Source organism: Scyliorhinus torazame, chromosome 11 (assembly GCF_047496885.1).
Source record: "Scyliorhinus torazame isolate Kashiwa2021f chromosome 11, sScyTor2.1, whole genome shotgun sequence".
NCBI classification, from domain to species: Eukaryota; Metazoa; Chordata; class Chondrichthyes; order Carcharhiniformes; family Scyliorhinidae; genus Scyliorhinus; species Scyliorhinus torazame.
The window spans coordinates 5,654,719-5,675,262 of NC_092717.1; positions in this window are offsets into that span (position 1 = coordinate 5,654,719).

Below are 20,544 nucleotides of genomic sequence, written 5' to 3' on the forward strand. Positions count from 1 at the left end.
CCAGAGAGTGGTGAAGATGTGGAACTCACTCCCACAGGGAGTGAATGAGGAAAATAGTATTGATACATTTAAGGGCAGCACAATGGTTAGCACTGCTGCCTCACAGCGAGGGAGAGCCAGGGTCCCGGAATCAATTCCGGCCTCAGGTGACTGTGCAGAGTCTGCACGTTCTCCCCGTGTGTGCGTGGGTTTCCTCTGGGTGCTCCGTTTTCCTCCCACAGTCCAAAGATGTGCAGGGTAGGTGGATTGGCCGTGAGAAATTGCCCCTTAGTGTCCAGGGATGTGCAGGTCAGGTGGGGTTACAGGGATAGGGCAGGGAGTGGGCCTAGGTGGAGTGTTCTTTCAGAGGGTCGGTGCAGACTCGATGGGCTGAATGGCCTCTTTCTACACCTTAGGAATTCGAATAGATTTCGATGGAAAGGGGAAATTGGATAAGCCCATGAGGGGAAAAGGAATAGAAAGGAATGTGAGTGGTTGAGATGAGGGAGAGTGGGTTGTATGAAGCTCAGGTGGAGCATGAGCACTAGCATGAATCAGTCAGGGTCTGCTTTATGCTGCATAAATTTCTGTGTAGGGCCGGTGAGCTCATTTGGTTAGAATGTGGGGCGTCATTCTCCGACCCCCCGCCAGGTCGGAGAATGGCCGTTGGCCGCCGTGAATCCCGCCCCCGCCCCCGCCGAAGTCTCCGGTACCGGAGATTGGGCGGGGGCGGAAATCGGGCCGCGCCGGTTGGCGGGACCCCCTGCTCAATCCTCCGGCCCGGATGGGCCGAAGTCCCGCCCAGAAATTGCCTGTCCCGCCGGCGTAAATCAAAGCTGGTATTTACCGGCGGGACCAGGCTGCGCGGGCGGGCTCCGGGGTCCTGGGGGGGGCGCGGGGCGATCTGACCCGGGGGGTGCCCCCACGGTGGCCTGGCCCGCGATCGGGGCCCACCGACCCGTGGGCGGGCCTGTGCCGTGGGGGCACTCTTTCCCTTCCGCCTCCGCCACGGCCTCCACCATGGTGGAGGCGGAAGAGACTCTCCCCACTGCGCATGCGCGGGAAACTGTCGGCGGCCGCTGACGCTCCCGCGCATGTGCCGCATTTCCGCGCTAGCTGGCGGGGCAACAAACGCCATTTCCGCCAGCTGGCGGGGCGGAAATCCCTCCGGCGTCGGCCTAGCCCCTCAATGTTGGGGCTCGGCCCCCAAAGATGCGGAGCATTCCGCACCTTTGGGCCGGCGCAATGCCCGTCTGATTGGCGCCGTTTTTGGCGCCAGTCGGCGGACATCGCGCCGTTGGGGAGAATTTCGCCCGTGGTGTTTAATAGTGATTACTATTACTATTACCACGGCACCGGTTCAATCTCTGTACCGAGTAAGGTGGTTCCTGGGGTCTGAGACCATACCTTGCTGCATTGTGATATCATGGCAGCCATAGATAATAATAATAATCACTTACTGTCACAAGTAGGCTTCAATGAAGTTACTGTGAAAAGCCCGTAGTCGCCACGTTCTGGCACCTGTTCGGGAATTGAACCCACGCTGCTGGTCTTGTTCTGCATTACAAGCCAGCTGTTTAGTCCACTGTGCTAAACCAGCCCCTAGCCTGACAGAGGTGGAAGGAGGGCCATGATGAGCAACTTTCGTGAAACTGTAGATGCTCCATGAAGAGAGAGAAAATTCTATTTAAACAGTACAACCTGCACCTGGGGGATGGTGGAGCAGCGAATGCTTGTCAGGTACAGGGAGGGTGATTTCTGTATCTACTGGGTTCCAGCAGCAGGTCAAGCACTAAGTTGTGGACAACGGAGTGTTCAGGAGCTGTGAGAGAATCAGTTGAGCACATGGGGCAGGGTCAGAGAGCTGGAGAGGCAGCTGGATTCGACTCACCAAAACGTGCTCAGCCGAGGGCAGTGCGGGACTGCTCAGGATGCAGGGAGCATAAACAAGGAGAGGTGAGTGAGCATGTGTGGGAGGGAGAGAGAACACATTGTTGCTTTAGTAATCGATAGCCGGGGTTAATCGAATTGCCCAATGGATTACTGAGAACAATGGAATGGCTGCACAGAGAAAGAACGAGGGGCGGGATTCTCCGTCTCAGAGACAGTGCAGGCGCAGGGACAGAATTGTTGGATTTCTACGACAGCAAAATCGGTGCCGCTCCCGGAGCAATTCACCAACCGTTAATGGGCTAGCACCGGCACCATGTGGAACACAATCGATTCCAATGAATCGGGGTTAACACTCGAGAGGTTGACAAGCTGCAGCCGCTTGTTAGCACTGCACTCCCCCCACGCACTCACCCCAGGTGGCAGCACAAAGAGCGGCACCCGGTTTACGGATGCGGAGCTGGAGACCCTGACGGACGCCGTGGAGAAGAGGTGGGCCCACCCTGTACCCCGGGGTGGGGAGGAAGCTGCCGCCCGCTGCCGTGCGCACCGGGACTGAGTGCAGGTGTCAGAGGCCATGGGCCCCACTGCCAGGACTGGACAGCAGTGCAGCAAGAAGCTGCCCAACCTCCTCAGGGCGGCCAGAGTGAGTAGGTAGCATTGTGCCCCTGGCACAAACCCTCATCCCACCCACCCGTAACGCCCTCCCCTCCACCCGTAACGCCCTCCCCTCCACCCTGAGGGTGACCGAACCCCACCCGCCAGCAATGTGCACGCTCCCCACCCTGCAGCACATGCCTGCACCCATACTGGCCGCTGTGGCCGGGTGCCTTGGCCACGAAGGCCACTAGTTTCCCATCCCCTGTGCTGCACGTGTACGGCTGCCTAACGCTGTGCCCCTCACCATAGCGGTACAGCAGGGCAGAGGAGACACAGGAGTCCGCACCGCACACACCCCCACCCCACGGAATAGCCCGGGGGAGGAGGAGGAGATGGAGCCGTTGCCGGTGACTCCCGCAGGTGAGGTACCAGAACACCACAGCACCTGAGACTCCCCCCCTCCCCCCTGCTGTCCCTGTTACATCCGGTGGGCAGTGGGCAGAAAAGGACAGTTCCATGTCATCTGGGACACCTGAGCAGCGGCCGGGCACATCCAGGCCAGGTCCAGAGGACGGCTGCCAAAAGGGACCAAGGTCACAAGGCGGGAATCACAGCAGGCCGCCTCCACTCCTGCTGTACCATCTGGGAATCCACCTAGATACAGCGTTAGGGCCTGCAAGGCCAGAAAGGTAGACACCAGTTAACTTGGCACAGGTGCAGCACACAGGATAGCGATAGGGGCCAGGGCACAAACCTGTACATAAATGCTCAAAATAAACACCTGCGCAAAAAGTTCCTACCTGCCTCGGTGCTCTTTCAGAAGGGCGTGGGGGCTGGGCTGGACTGGACTCGCCTGGGCTGGACTGGGCTGGGCTGGGCTGTGCTGGGCTGGGTTGGGCTGGGCTGGGCTGTGCTGGGCTGGGCTGGGCTGGGCTGGGCTGTGCTGGGCTGGGCTGGGCTGGGCTGTGCTGGGCTGGGCTGGGCTGGGCTGTGCTGGGCTGGGCTGGGCTGAGCTGGGCTGGGCTGGACTGGGCTGTGCTGGGCTGGGCTAGGCTGAGCTGGCTGGGCAGGGCTGGGCAGGGCTGGGCTGGGCTGAGCTGGGCTGGGCTGGGCTGAGCTGGGCTGGGCTGGACTGGGCTGTGCTGGGCTGGGCTGGGCTGGGCTAGGCTGGACTGGGCTGGGCTGGACTGGGCTGTGCTGGGCTGGTCAAGGCTGGGCTGGGCTGGGCTGGGCTGTGCTGGGCTGTGAGGGCTGTGCTGGGCTGTGCTGGGCTGGGCTGGGCTGTGCTGGGCTGGCTGGGCTGGCTGGGCTGGGCTGGGCAGGACTGAGTTGGGCTGGGCTGGGCTGGGCTAGGCTGAGCTGGCTGGGCTGGGCTGGGCTGGGCTGGGCTGGGCTGGGTTGAGCTGGGCTGGGCTGGGCTGGGCTGGGCTGGGCTAGGCTGAGCTGGCTGGGCTGGGCTGGGCTGGGCTGGGCTGGGCTGGGCTGGGTTGAGCTGGGCTGGGCTGGGTTGGGCTGGGCTGGGCTGGGTTGAGCTAGGCTGGGCTGGGCTGGGCTAGGCTGAGCTGGCTGGGCTGTGCAGGGCAGGGCAGGGCTGAGTTGGGCTGGGCTGAGCTGTGAGGGCTGTGCTGGGCTGTGCTGGGCTGTGCTGGGCTGGGCTGGGCTGGGCTGGGCTGGGCTGGGCTGGGTTGAGCTGGGCTGGGCTGGGCTGGTCTGGGCTGGGCTGGGCTGGGCTAGGCTGTGCTGGCTGTGCTGGGCTGGGCTGGACTGAGCTGAGCTGGGCTGGGCTGGGCTAGACTGAGCTGGCTGGGCTGGGCAGGCAGGACTGAGTTGGGCTGAGCTGGGCTGGGCTGGTCTAGACTGAGCTGGCTGGGCTGGGCAGGCAGGACTGAGTTGGGCTGAGCTGGGCTGGGCTGGTCTAGGCTGAGCTGGCTGGGCTGGGCTGGGCTTGGCTGGGCTAGGCTGAGCTGGCTGGGCTGTGCAGGGCAGGGCAGGGCTGAGTTGGGCTGGGCTGGGCTAGGCTGTGCTGGCTGTGCTGGGCTGGGCTGGACTGAGCTGAGCTGGGCTGGGCTGGGCAGGACTGAGATGGGCTGAGCTGGGCTGGGCTTGGCTAGGCTGTACCGGGCTGGGCTTAGCTGGGCAGGGCTGAGTTGGGCTGGGCTGGGCTGGACTGGGCTGGGCTGGTCTAGGCTGAGCTGGCTGGGCTGGGCTGGGCTGGACTGAGCTGAGATGGGCTGTGCTGGGCTGGGCTGGGCAGGGCTGAGTTGGGCTGGGCTGGGCTGGACTGGGCTGGGCTGGGCAGGGCTGAGTTGGGCTGGGCTGGGCTGGACTGGGCTGGGCCTGGCTGGGCTGGACTGGGCTGGGCTGGGCAGGGCTGGTCTAGGCTGAGCTGGCTGGGCTGGGCTGGGCTTGGCTAGGCTGTACTGGGCTGGGCTGGGCTGGGCTGGACTGGGCTGGACTAAGCTGGGCTGGGCAGGGCATGGCTGGGCTGGGCTGGGCTGGGCTGGACTGGGCTGGGCTAAGCTGGGCTGGGCAGGGCATGGCTGGGCTGGGCAGGGCATGGCTGGGCTGGGCTGGGCTGGGCTGGACTGGGCTGGGCTAAGCTGGGCTGGGCAGGGCAGGGCTGGGCCTGGCTGGGCTGGACTGGGCTGGGCTGGGCATGGCTGGTCTAGGCTGAGCTGGCTGGGCTGGGCTGGGCTGGGCTGGCATGAGCTGAGTTGGGCTGGGCTGGGCTGGGCTGGGCTGGGCTGTGCTGGCTGTGCTGGGCTGGGCTGGACTGAGCTGAGCTGGGCTGGGCTAGACTGAGCTGGCTGGGCTGGGCAGGCAGGACTGAGTTGGGCTGAGCTGGGCTGGGCTTGGCTAGGCTGAGCTGGCTGGGCTGGGCTGGGCAGGGCTGAGTTGGACTGGGCTGGGCTGGACTGGGCTGGGCTGGGCAGGGCTGGGCAGGGCTGAGTTGGGCTGGGCTGGGCTGGACTGGGCTGGGCTGGGCAGGGCTGGTCTAGGCTGAGCTGGCTGGGCTGGACTGGGCTTGGCTGGGCTAGGCTGAGCTGGCTGGGCTGTGCAGGGCAGGGCAGGGCTGAGTTGGACTGGGCTGGGCTGGGCTGGGCTAGGCTGTGCTGGCTGTGCTGGGCTGGACTGAGCTGAGCTGGGCTGGGCTGGGCAGGACTGAGATGGGCTGAGCTGGGCTGGGCTTGGCTAGGCTGTACCGGGCTGGGCTTAGCTGGGCAGGGCTGAGTTGGGCTGGGCTGGGCTGGACTGAGCTGAGCTGAGCTGAGCTGGGCTGGGCTGGGCAGGACTGAGATGGGCTGAGCTGGGCTGGGCTTGGCTAGGCTGTACCGGGCTGGGCTTAGCTGGGCAGGGCTGAGTTGGGCTGGGCTGGGCTGGACTGGGCTGGGCTGGGCAGGGCTGGTCTAGGCTGAGCTGGCTGGGCTGGGCTGGGCTGGACTGAGCTGAGATGGGCTGTGCTGGGCTGGGCTGGGCAGGGCTGAGTTGAGCTGGGCTGGGCTGGACTGGGCTGGGCTGGGCAGGGCTGAATTGGGCTGGGCTGGGCTGGGCTGGACTGGGCTGGGCCTGGCTGGGCTGGACTGGGCTGGGCTGGGCAGGGCTGGTCTAGGCTGAGCTGGCTGGGCTGGGCTGGGCTGGGCTTGGCTAGGGAGATGGGCTGTGCTGGGCTGGGCTGGGCAGGGCTGAGTTGGGCTGGGCTGGGCTGGACTGGGCTGGGCTGGGCAGGGCAGGGCTGGGCTGGGCTGGGCTGGGCTGGGCTGGACTGGGCTGGACTAAGCTGGGCTGGGCAGGGCAGGTCTGGGCCTGGCTGGGCTGGACTGGGCTGGGCTGGGCAGGGCTGGTCTAGGCTGAGCTGGCTGGGCTGGGCTGGGCTGGGCTTGGCTAGGCTGTACTGGGCTGGGCTGGGCTGGGCTGGACTGGGCTGGACTAAGCTGGGCTGGGCAGGGCAGGGCTGGGCTGGGCTGGGCTGGGCTGGCTGCACAGGTGGGTGCTGGGGGTTGGGGCAGGAGGGAATGAAAGATGGGCCGATGTTGGAGGTGGGTATAGACAGGGGGCAGAGTTTGGACCTCCCACTTCCTCTCGCCCCAAACCCCTCCCCCTCGCCACCATCCCCACCTCAGTCACCTCAGGATTCGATGGGACCATGTGATGGAATGGCCAGCTCGCATGCAGGGATCACCCAGGTGGACGGTGGATAGTGTTACCGTGGGTAGGAGTCAGACATTGTCAAACGATCAGAGCTCATCGCAGAGCGGGTTGTCATCATCCTCCATTCCACGGACCAGACCCGCTGTTACTGCCAACCCAAGGCCCCCACCCCATAGTGAGGCAGGTAGGAATCACGGAGGGGGTTGCAAGAGGGGTGGTGGTGGGTGTTATGCAGGGAGGGTGGTCATGGGACGGGGTAGTCGGCCGGGGCGGGCGGGATGTTCATGCTGTTGGCCAGGTTCCCTAGTCGGTGAACCTGGAGGCGTAGCATCCCGTGCACTAAACCAGAGGGCCCCTCCAGAGCGATCCAGGCACCTGAACCGCATCTTCAGGAGGCCAAAGCACCACTCGATCATGCCCCTGGTCGCTGCATGGGAGTTGTTGTAGCGAGTCTCCACGTTGGTCTGTGGCCTCCGGATAGGCGTCATCAGTCATGACCATAGTGGATAACCCCGGCCACCAAAGAGCCAACCCCTAACCCGGGCAGGTCATCGTCACACACCAGCTGCATGATCATCGAATGGAACCCCTTTCGGTTTGTGTAGACCGGCCCACCATGGGCCGGTGCCCCTAGGGGGCCATGCATCCCCTTGCTCACTCCCTGGGACTGGGGCATTCCAACGATGGCGTCGAGCCCCGCTGCCCGGGCATCCTGGTGGGCTCGGTCCACATGGAATTTGATATATTGTGCCGACTGGGTATATAGGGCCTCTGTGACACGGGTGCGCCTGTACATCGAGGTCTGAGAGATCCCAGACAGGTCCCCACAGTGCTGCTGGATGGAGAATCCATCCCAAAGTTTATCTGAAATAAAAAGTGTTGGAAATACTGAGAAAGTCAGGCAGGGTGAGAAACAGAGTTAACATCTCAGGTTGATGACCTTTCATCAGAACTGGAAAAAGTTTGAGATGTAACAGGTTTTAAGCAAGCACCAAGGGTGTGGAAGGAGGGAGAGGGGAAAGAACAAGAGAGAAGGTGGTAGGGTGGAAGGCAGGAGAGATGAAATGATAAAAGAGGTGATGGTGCAAGGCAAAAGGTGCAGCAAAGATCTCCAATAAATGGCAACAGCGGAGTCGTCACCAACTCCCTGAAGAGCAATGGGAGCAATGGTTAAGATGTGAAATTTATGAACTCAATGTTGTGTCCAGAAAGCTGTAAAGTGCCAAACAGAAAGCTGAGTCATTCCTCGAGTTTCCACTGTCAGGGGTGAAGGACAGAGAGGACAGAGTGGGGTGGACAATTAAAATGGTAAGCGTGGGAGTGGCCCAATCAGCTCACCCTCTCCCATCCTGCTTATCTCATGATGTAACAATAATGGAATTGTTGACTGATCGTAACAATCAACTCGGGTAAAATACTTTCACCAAATTGTTGTGCGTTTCTCAGTGGTGACTAACAATTCCACGTTATTGATGTGTGAGGCTTCACGGGGCATCGTAACAAGAGGAGAAGTTTAGTCAAAGAACCTCTTAATTTCAAGCAGAACACAACATTTTTTTTGTTTATCCAGCACTGGCATTCTTTAATGTGACAACCAATAACTCGAAACTCCCCATTAGGAAAACATCCTCCTTCAATATTACAAACAGTGGGTGGTGTTTCACAGCTCAAGATGTTAGCAGCAGTTACGTGGGATGGCAATAAATGCTACCCATGATTCGGAGCTCAACCCCAACATTTCCACAACCAGCATGGTTACAAACTGTCTAATCTTCTCTAAACACAGAAAATGTTGGTTTTGATTAATAATGATTAATGATGACTCATTCACTGATTAATTGAGTTTTGCAGTGACCTATCTTGGCTGTTTTATGGGGGATACATCAGCCTGCTCCACATGAGTGGGAGTCGATGGCGGCTAAGGTGCAAACGGGCTCCTCAGATGGAAGAAAATGACAAATGTGTTCCGCTTACTCATCCTCGGATTCTAGTTCATGGAGCACTGTCCAAAGACAAACATCCTGAAAGAAAATGCTTATCATTCTTCATAAAATCTTGTACCAACATGTACCTCCGATAGAATTGGGGTTCAGTGCAGGGCGATAATGAACTGGGTGACATGGGAAGGGCAAATCCGGATTCCCTTTGTACCATTAACAAAAGAAAGTTAATGCGTACCATAACTTGGTTGGTAGATACAGAATTCACATCAATAAGGGGAAGGGCAGTGGTGTAATGGTATTGTCACTGGACTAGCAATCCAGACCCAGGGTAATACAATGGGCCCAGGTTCGAATCCCACCCCGGCAGATGGTGGAATTTGAACTCAATAAAAATCTGCAATTAAATGTCTAATGATGACCATGAAGCCATTGCTGATTGTCGTAAAACCCCATCTGGGTCACTAATGACCTTTAGGGAAGGAAATCAGTCATCCTTCTGGTCTGGCCTACATGTGACTCCAGACCCACAGCAATGTGGTTGATTCTTAAATATCCTCAGGAATGAGCAACAAATGCTGACACCCACATCTCATGTACGAATAAAGAAACATATCCAAAAGATTGAAAATAGATTAGAACATATTAACTGTGCCCTGTAAGATAGAGAGTAACTTGAGTCCATCGTTTGATGTTGGACCACATTTAAGTATAAATAGTTCATATTCAAAATAACATAACACGACTCGGTTGAGTGGAAAATGGTCATGAAGAGAGCAAAACTCATGCTCTGAGCAGATGCTCCTCATCCTAGAGCAGTGTACAGGTTCAGACTAAACCAAGGGACAACCCAAGTCCTTAGGTTCACGATGTGAACAATCTCACAGGCGGGTGCTGGAAGGATGTTACCTCTTGCGGGAGAGACTAGAGACACAGTTTCATTCAGGAGTCTCCCATTTAAGATGAGATGAGAAGAATTTCTTTCATTCAGCGGGTGGTTAATCTTTGGAGCTTTCTTCACCAGAGAGGGAGGACGCAGGGCCATTGAATGTTCTTAATGCCTGGCAAGGGTGTCAAAGATTTATCGGGGGTGGACGGAATGTGGAATTGAGGCCACAATCAGGCCAGCCATGAGATCTTATTGAATGATGGGACAGGCTCGAGGGGCTGAATGGCCTCCTTCTAATTTGTATGTGTGGTGGTATGTATTAGGGGTAATACGGTACACCACGTGTCGACAGGCTATTGGTGGAGGGATGCCAGGTCCTGATAGGATCTGCCACCTACTGGACTCCACCCAGAAATGCCGGTCTAAGAACCCAGCTTTTCCCTCCATTTCCCTCAGCAGCTGCATTCTGTAACCACGCTGCTGGGGATAAAGTTCTGCTTAATAAAGCCTTCAATTGACATTACCTCAACCTGCCTTGCGTCATATTGACGGTGCTACAGTATGTTTGCACAAAGTTTCTTCATTCCGTTGGGCTTTGAATCTGTTCAGTGAGGAACCCAATCTGACAAATACATTGAACATTAAAATGGTGCGAACAAGTGGAGAAAATAATCCATGTTTGACCTTTGTAGCTAGGGGGCCAGAGTACAGTGGAGGTGAAAGTTAGGTTGCAGCTTTACAAAGCTCTGGTTAAACCATACACAGAGTCACTGAGAGCAGGTCTGGGCATCAGATGTTAGGAAGATTATGTTGACCTTGGAGGGAGCGCAGCAGAGATTTACAAGAATAACGCCTGGATTTCAGGGTTAAATAGTGAGGAGGGATGACACATATGTTTGTGTTCCTTGGAGTTTAGAAGGTTAAGTTTTGATAAAAGTTTTCCAACTATTTGGGTGAACAGATTGGAGAGACTGAGAGACACAGGCCGGGATTCTCCGGCTGTTGGGATTCCCGGTTCCCGGCAGCAGCGCTCCCCCCTGGCTGTTGGGTTACCGCGGCTGGGGAGCCGGAGAATCCCGCTCGCGAGGAGTCTAGGACTAAGGAGGCAACATTTAAAATTTAGAGCCAGGCATTTCAGGAGTGAAATTAGGAAATACTTCTACACAACGGGTTCTCGGCCGGGATTCTCCCCTAGCCGGCGGGGCGGGGGGTCCCGGCGGGATGGAGTGGTGGGAACCATTCCGGCGTCAGGCCTCCCCAAAGATGCGGATTTCTCCGCACCTTTAGGGGCCAAACCCTCACCTTGAGGGGCTAGGCCTGCGCCGGAGTGGTTGGCAGAGAAGACCTCCACCCCAGCAGAAATCTCCTCCGGGCTATCAGCAAGGCGAAGGCAAGGATATCTGCCTTCACTTCCCTCTGCATCTCCGGCGAGTCCGACACCCCAGAAATAGCCAGCAGAGGACAAAGCTCCAGCTCGACATTCGGAATCATCGACACGGTGTTGAAGAAGGAGACACAAATGTTTACCATCTTGGGGTAAGACCAGACATGTGTGTGCAATTGGCCAGCCCCCCAGAACACCGCTCGCACCGTCTTCTACCTCTGGAAAATAACCTCATCCTAGTTTTGGTGAGGGTGCACCCTGTGCACCGCCTTAAACTGGATTAGAATCAGCGCCGCACATGAAGATGTGGAGTTCACCCTGCAAAGGGCCTCACTCCACACCTCATCATCACTCTGGCCCCAGCTCCCTCTCCCATTTCACACCGTAACCTTATTGATTGCAGAGAGTCGAGAGACTGAATGGCCTCCTCGTGTTCCTGAACTCTGATTCCTATCAGTGGATTTCATTCTCTCTGGATGGTCTGTATCCTGACAATAGAGGGATCAAGATGTCCGCATGTTGTCAGGTTTCCAGGGCAGTGATATCCTTCACTGTCGGTGGCAGCTCCATAGTGTAGGTCTGATCACAGCAGATGTCACACGTCAGTCATCTGCTCACTGGTGAACCTTACCCTGCAAAAGGCAGTTTCCTTCAGGCCTCCCCTGGTTGGATGGATAATGGTAGATCTGGACTGAGTGCCTCCAGTGCGAGCAAGTCTTTCTCCTAACACTAATGAAGATCATGATGATAATAGCTTCCTTATGGCACTGGATGGTGGAATTATTGATACTGATACAAGCTAATTTTATCTAGAAAGTTAGAAATGCTACATAATTGTATTTGTAAAATTCTGAAAAGCAAAGAGACATTTTAAACAAAAATTTTGGAAATAAGTGTCAAATAATGTCATTAAATTCTGCAAATAGATGCTCATTAGCCTATATTGCTCTATGAAAATGCCAGGGATATTAGTATTGATGAGGCCGTTATATCAGGCACCAGAAATGCTATTGCAGCTTCCATCGAACCATCACAAGGTATTGAAGGTTTAGAATCACCAGACTGAGGAGCAAGTGTAAATCTATCTTAGCAGCTAACAGAACAGCCTGAGGGATAATTGCAGTTAACTGCAGATGCAACAAATCTCCTCGCTTTCTGTATCTCAGTTTCACAAGCTCACCGACTCCCTCTCTCTCTCTCTCTCTGTCACCCTTTCAGTCAGGAACACAGTGAAAATCAGTGAGATGGGTTGAAAAGGCTGCGACATTGCAAATGCAGAGTTAACTCATTGGTAAACACTGGAAATCTTATCATTGGGTAGAATTTGCATTCAGCTGCGAGTGAGAGCACGGAACAAAACCACCCTGACCCACTTCCGGAAAGTGATCTATTGAGGAGATGGAGATGCCAACCCCTCCGGGTTTGGCCTGGAGTCTCCGGGCATTGATGTTTAATCTCGAGAGCATTGTTGGCAGAATAATGATCAGGATGTTAAAACAAATTAACACTTCAGATTATTGATGATAAAAGAAATGTTGGTGCTGTTTCACCAATATTAATCCAAATTGGTTAACAGCCTTTCTAATTGGCTGTGGAAAGGCAGCCCCCCCCCCCCCCCCCCCCCCCAGAGAATGGACCAATGATGGGAGTTGAGTGGAGGGGGAGAGGGGAATTGGAGTTTGAGGTCTTATGTTAATAAGACATGAAATGACATCCAAAACTGCACGTATCAAAACTTTATTTTATTTTGGTACTTTTAAAATGGACTTTCTTCTGAACCAAAAAGATGGCTGCTACAAGTCAGATGAACACATGATTGGCCCTTTGTTCTGGAAGCTACCAACAGGAGTTACAAGAAGAAAAGAATCGTCTGTCATCATTATAGAATCTTGTACCCAATTGTAAGGACGCTATAATCATGAAACCAGGGGAATTGCAGATCAGAACTTATTATTCCTGCAGAGCTATTAACAGACCCATCTCACACCTGGACAAAAGCAAATTACTGTGGATGCTGGAATCTGAAACGAAAGAGAAAATGCTGGAAAATCTCAGCAAGTCTGTCAGCATCTGTAGGGAGAGAAAAGAGCTAACGTTTCGAGTCCAATTACTCTTTGTCAAAGTCAGCTCCAAAGGAAACATCCTTTGGACTTTGACTTCATGGACTCCAGAAAACATGTGAACTTATATTAATTTCATCTTTTTATGTTGTTGTTGCCCATAGATGTAAATCTTCCCCTTTTCTATCTCCTCGTACTGTGTCTGTGTGTGTGTGTGTGAGAGTGCGTCTGTGAGTGCCTGTTATGTTTTTCTGTGTGGCTGTCTGTGTGGGTGTCTGTGTGGGCTTCTCTGTGGGTGTCTATGTGGGTGTCTGTGTGTGCCGCTCCCTCCCTCCACCCGGGTGTTTGAATGTGAATGAACCCTCTGTATTAATCATTGTTTATTTTTTTCCCAATTAAGGGGCAATTTAGCGTGGCCAATCCACCTACCCTACACATCTTTGGGTTGTGGGGGTGAGACCCACACAGACACGGGGAGAATGTGCAAACTCCACACTGATAGTGACACGGGCCGGGATCGAACCTGGGACCTCAATGCCGTGAGGCAGCAGTGCTAACCACTGTGCCACCGTGCCGTAACCTCTGTGTTAATCATGACGTGAGGGTGCAGTGAGTGATCAGTAAATGGAATCACAAAAACTGAGGGTCTGCCGCAGCCAACTTTAAAAAATAATTTTCAACCCCCCTGTTTGCGGACAGAGGCGGAAGAAGAGTTAAAATAGTATCAGATCCTCTCCTGTCCGTAACAGAGGCAACAGGTGTGATGAAATCCCCAGAAATACATCCAACCAGAAATTGGCAACTCCACCACTGGGCTGTTTCCCACGTGTTACAGGTAAGGGCGAGATTTCAGCAAGAGGCGGTGGTGGCAGGATCAGCCGAATGGGTAAAAGTGAGCTGCAGACACGATGGAGCAAGTTTTCAAAGTGAATTAACATTTTGATAGTCCGGCTTCCTCCGCACCCCCACCCCTCCCCCCACACCCCACAACAATTAGCAGTTATAACGTCAGGAACCCTCCGACCACAGTTTGGACATTTTGGATTTTCTGACCTGTGAAATCCCCAATCACCTCACAGGAAGAATGTGACATTAGGTTGGAGGAGTTGTTGGGGAAATTGATCGTGCAAAGTAGTGAGAAGCAAGCGAGTAGTCGGGTTAACAGCCTGGCTGTTTTCATTGGGGTGGGGGCATTAATAGCAAAGACAGGTGTGGGTTTGAGTCTGGTGGGATGTTAGAATGTTGTAAACCTCAAACTGGAACCCAGGCCTCCTCAAACTGGCCCTTAAATCTGGCAGTGCCTGTGGGAAGCCCATTCTACACAAAACTGTTCCCTTCACAACCTCCTCATCTTTCCTTTCAGAGTGTGGCCTAAGCTGAACATATTGCTAGTCTACGTGCCTCTGAGCTCTGAGCAGGGTGTTCTAAGCTGTGTTCTCCCCTCAAAAACAACTCGTCTTCAACGTGCATTCATTCATGACCTTCCCAAGAGCCAGTGAGAAAATAACAGACTGGAAAGGGACTCAGCAGGTGTGTGCTGAACTCCTTGTGAAGGAACATCACTACACATCCTGGCTCCTGCTGCTCCTTTCGTTCCCAATAAACAATCTCTCTCTGTGTGAAGAAACACAAGTCTATACACGTTTGCTCTCGAGTGCCTCAGAGACCGAGGTACTGCTGCATTGTGAACGAGCTGTTATTCTGCTCACTTCTCATTTGTACAAAAGCAGATGTGTCTCCTTATACCGGAGTCACTCAGCAGCAGATAGGTCTTCAACCAATGAGTGAGCAAAGGTTCAACAACCATTGAGAGGAACTTCAAAGATGCTGTCAAAAACTGCACAGAGGTATAGAAAAATCAAACACACTCTTCAAGTGAAAGATGTGTGAAGGTTGGTTGTGTGGCTTCATTTTATAGTCGGCCATCCGGACTGTTCCGTTTCCATGATCAATTCAACGTTGAAGTTGAGAACTGAGTGGGCGTGTCAACATGTCAGTGTCATACCGAAAATGACCCGGCTTCGGATAAATTCTTTCCCCAACAACGGTGATAAACCCCATACTCACCCTCACCCCTGACCCTGCTCCAGACTCCCGCCCCACCCCTGCTCCCCATCTCTGCTCCCAACACCTACTCCCCATCCCTACCCCTGTGTCCCACCATGGCCACACCGCCAACGCCTGCACGATCCTGCTCCCACCCCCACTCCTGCCCCTGCTCCAAGCCTCACCACCCCTGTCCAAATGCCTCACCCCGCCGCCCCCCACCTCTGATGCCATCCTTGCCCCCCCCCCCAGAACAAAGCCGCTCTGCTGCCCCCAGACCTGTCTAAAAGAGTCACATGCACAAGGTGGTATCTGTCACTCAGCTCCTGTACAGGACTATCTCCACCACAGTCAGGAACTGACCCAGTTCCATCTTCAGGACAAACAGGTCTAGCATCCAACGCACCATCAACACAGAGGCAGCACCCAAGACACCATCCGATAGAGAGTGAGCATCCAACGCACCATCAACACAGAGGCAGCACCCAAGACACCATCCGATAGAGAGTGAGCTCCCAACGCACCATCAACACAGAGGCAGCACCCAAAACACCATCCGATAGAGAGTGAGCATCCAACGCACCATCAACACAAAGGTAGCACCCAAAACACCATCCGATAGAGAGTGAGCTCCCAACGCACCATCAACACAGAGGCAGCACCCAAAACACCATCCGATAGAGAGTGAGCACCCAACGCACCATCAACACAGAGGCAGCACCCAAAACACCATCCGATAGAGAGTGAGCTCCCAACGCACCATCAACACAGAGGCAACACCCAAGACACCATCCGATAGAGAGTGAGCATCCAACGCACCATCAACACAAAGGTAGCACCCAAAACACCATCCGATAGAGAGTGAGCTCCCAACGCACCATCAACACAGAGGCAGCACCCAAAACACCATCCGATAGAGATTGAGCTCCCAACGCACCATCAACACAGAGGCAGCACCCAAAACACCATCCGATAGAGAGTGAGCATCCAACGCACCATCAACACAGAGGCAGCATCCAAAACACCATCCGATAGAGAGTGAGCTCCCAACGCACCATCAACACAGAGGCAGCACCCAAAACACCATCCGATAGAGAGTGAGCACCCAACGCACCATCAACACAGAGGCAGATCCCAAAACACCTGTAGTGATCTGTGTATCTGTATATACATAAGGAGTATCTGTATATACATAAGGGGTATCTATATACATAAGGGGTATCTGTATATACATAAGGGGTTAATGTACAGTCATTACAGTTAATTGATCATTAGAAGGCAACACTAATAGGAGCTATATAAACAGGCTCAATCTGTGTTCCCACCTCTCCGGGTGTGTTGCGACTAGAGAACAGAGGTGTAGGGTTAGCTCAGAGTGCAAGTATAAATACTCTTAGTTGAATCTAGTTCTATCTTGTTTAATTTAATAGCTAGTAAAAGTATTAAAGAATCAAATTCACAAGTTAATTGATTAGTTACTCAATAAATTATTTGTTTTCATTGGACAACTTTGAGTATTCATCATCATCAAGTTTAAGAACATCTCGACATAAACAAATCAGTAAACGTATCACTTCAAGTAATATAACAGCACCATCGACACAGAGTCAACACCCAACATATCTTCGTGGCCCATGCTGGCCCACCTTCGCAACACACGCCGCCTGAAATTCACAACCCACCATTATTGCTTATCTTTAATGTGACAGGTGAGCTTGCTTGGGCCTCCCAATCTCACTTGCTTTGTCATTCAATGTTACATTTCTGCTGATAACTTCAGCTGATGATTTAAGTTCTCGAGGCATCCTTTGAAAAAAATCAAGAGGTTTTAGAACAAAGAACAAAGATCAAAGAAATGTACAGCACAGGAACAGGCCCTTCGGCCCTCCTAGCCCGTGCCGACCATGCTGCCCGACTAAACTACAATCTTCTACACTTCCTGGGTCCGTATCCCTCTATTCCCATCCTATTCATGTATTTGTCAAGATGCCCCTTAAATGTCACTAACGTCCCTGCTTCAAACACCTCCTCCGGTAGCGGGTTCCAGGCACCCACTACCCTCTGTGTAAAAAACATCTACTCTAAACCTTGCCTCTCTCACCTTAAACCTATGCCCCCTAGTAATTGACCCCTCTACCCTGGTGAAAAGTCTCTGATTATCCACTCTGTCTATGCCCCTCATAATTTTGTAGACCTCTATCAGGTCGCCCCTCAACCTCCGTCGTTCCAGTTAGAACGAACCGAGTTTATTCAACCGCTCCTCATAGCTAATGCCCTCCATACCAGGCAACATTCTGGTAAATCTCTTCTGCACCCTCTCTAAAGCCTCCACATCCTTCTGGTAGTGCGGCGACCAGAATTGAACACTATAGTCCAAGTGTGGCCTAACTAAGGTTCTATACAGCTGCAACATGACTTGCCAATTCTCATACTCAATGCCCCGGCCATTGAAGGCAAGCATGCCGTATGCCTTCTTGACTACCTTCTCCACCTGTGTTGCCCCTTTCAGTGACCTGTGGACCTGTACACCTAGATCTCTCTGACTTTCAATACTCTTGAGGGTTCTACCATTCACTGTATATTCCCTACCTGCATTAGACCTTCCAAAATGCATTACTTCACATTTGTCCGGATTAAACTCCATCTGCCATCTCTCCGCCCAACTCTCTAAACAATCTAAATCCTGCTGTATCCTCTGACAGTCCTCATCGCTATCTGCAATTCCACTAACCTTTGTGTCGTCTGCAAACTTACTAATCAGACCAGTTACATTTTCCTCCAAATCATTTATATATACTACAAACAGCAAAGGTCCCAGCACGGATCCCTGCGGAACACCACTGGTCACAGCCCTCCAATTAGAAAAGCATCCTTCCATTGCTACTCTCTGCCTTCTATGACCTAGCCAGTTCTGTATCCACCTTGCCAGCTCACCCCTGATCCCGTGTGACTTCACCTTTTGTACTAGTCTACCATGAGGGACCTTGTCAAAGGCCTTACTGAAGTCCATATAGACAACATCCACTGCCCTACCTGCATCAATCATCTTAGTGACCTCCTCGAAAAACTCTATCAAGTTAGTGAGACACGACCTCCCCTTCACAAAACCATGCTGCCTCTCACTAATACGTCCATTTGCTTCCAAGTGGGAGTAGATCCTGTCTCGAAGAATTCTCTCCTGTAATTTCCCTACCACTGACGTAAGGCTCACCAGCCTGTAGTTCCCTGGATTATCCTTGCTACCCTTCTTAAACAGAGGAACAACATTGGCTATTCTCCAGTCCTCCGGGACATCACCTGAAGACAGTGAGGATCCAAAGATTTCTGTCAAGGCCTCAGCAATTTCCTCTCTGGCCTCCTTCAGCATTCTGGGGTAGATCCCATCAGGCCCTGGGGACTTATCTACCTTAATATTTTTCAAGACACCCAACACCTCGTCTTTTTGGATCCCAATGTGACCCAGGCTATCTACACACCCTTCTCCAGACTCAACATCTACCAATTCCTTCTCTTTGGTGAATACTGATGGAAAGTATTCATTTAGTACCTCGCCCATTTCCTCTGGCTCCACACATAGATTCCCTTGCCTATCCTTCAGTGGGCCAACCCTTTCCCTGGCTACCCTCTTACTTTTTATGTACGTGTAAAAAGCCTTGGGATTTTCCTTAACCCTATTTGCCAATGACTTTTTGTGACCCCTTCTAGCCCTCCTGACTCCTTGCTTAAGTTCCTTCCTACTTTCCTTATATTCCACACAGGCTTCGTCTGTTCCCAGCCTTTTAGCCCTGACAAATGCCTCCTTTTTCTTTTTGACGAGGCCTACAATATCTCTCGTTATCCAAGGTTCCCGAAAATTGCCGTATTTATCCTTCTTCCTCACAGGAACATGCCGGTCCTGAATTCCTTTCAACTGACACTTGAAAGCCTCCCACATGTCAGATGTTGATTTGCCCTCAAACGTCCGGCCCCAATCTAGGTTCTTCAGTTCCCGCCTAATATTGTTATAATTAGCCTTCCCCCAATTCAGCACATTCATCCTAGGACCACTCTTATCCTTGTCCACCAGCACATTAAAACTTACTGAACTGTGGTCACTGTTCCCGAAATGCTCCCCTACTGAAACATCTACCACCTGGCCGGGCTCATTCCCCAATACCAGGTCCAGTACCGCCCCTTCCCTAGTTGGACTGTCGACATATTGTTTTAAAAAGCCCTCCTGGATGCTCCTTACAAACTCTGCCCCGTCTAAGCCCCTGGCACTAAGTGAGTCCCAGTCAATATTGGGGAAGTTGAAGTCTCCCATCACCACAACCCTGTTGTTTTTACTCTTTTCCAAAATCTGTCTGCCTATCTGCTCCTCTATCTCCGGCTGGCTGTTGGGAGGCCTGTAGTAAACCCCCAACATTGCGACTGCACCCTTCTTATTCCTGATCTCTACCCATATAGCTTCACTGCACTCTGAGGTGTCCTCCCGTAGCACAGCTGTGACATCCTCCCTAACCAGTAGCGCAACTCCGCCACCCCTTTTACATCCCCCTCGATCCCGCCTGAAACATCTAAATCCTGGAACGTTTAGCTGCCAATCCTGCCCTTCCCTCAACCAGGTCTCTGTAATGGCAACAACATCATAGTTCCAAGTACTAATCCAAGCTCTAAGTTCATCTGCCTTACCCGTAATACTTCTTGCATTAAAACATATGCACTTCAGGCCACCAGACCCGCTGTGTTCAGCAACTTCTCCCTGTCTGCTCTGCCTCAGAGCCACACTGTCCCTATTCCCTAGTTCTCCCTCAATGCTCTCACCTTCTGACCTTTTGCTTCTGTGCCCCCCCCCTGCCATACTAGTTAAAACCCTCCCGTATGACTCCAGCAAACCTCGTGGCCAGGATATTTATGCCTTTCCAGTTTAGATGCAACCCGTCCTTCTTATATAGGTCACACCTGCCCCGGAAGAGCTCCCAGTGGTCCAGATGACGGAAACCCTCCCTCCTACACCAGCTGTTTAGCCATGTGTTTAGCTGCTCTATCTTCCTATTTCTAGCCTCACTGGCACGTGGCACAGGGAGTAATCCCGAGATTACAACCCTAGAGGTCCTGTCTTTTAACTTTCTGCCTAGCTCCCTGAACTCCTGCTGCAGGACCTCATGCCCCTTCCTGCCTATGCCGTTAGTACCAATATGTACAACGACCTCTGCCTGTTTGCCCTCCCCCTTCAGGATGCCCTCTACCCCTTCGGAGACATCCTGGACCCTGGCACCAGGGAGGCAACATACCATCCTGGAGTCTCTTTCACGTCCACAGATATGCCTATCTGTGCCCCTGACTATAGAGTCCCCTATTTCCTTGAACTTGCGCCATGCTATGTCTTCAAATACCTTTGACGGTTTGAGGGTTTAAACTTACATTTGCCAGTACTTCCCTGCACATAACACACATGGGCTTTGCATCCTGATTTGCATTGGCACAATTAATAAAGCCATACCTTAAAGAAAATCGCCTTTATACTGCTTTCAGCTGCTTCTTAATCAGTTGTTCATCAGAGACCCTGGGGCTCTCTATACAGCTCACACCAGCACTGCTTTGTCCTGCCAGGGACTCTCCTGAGAA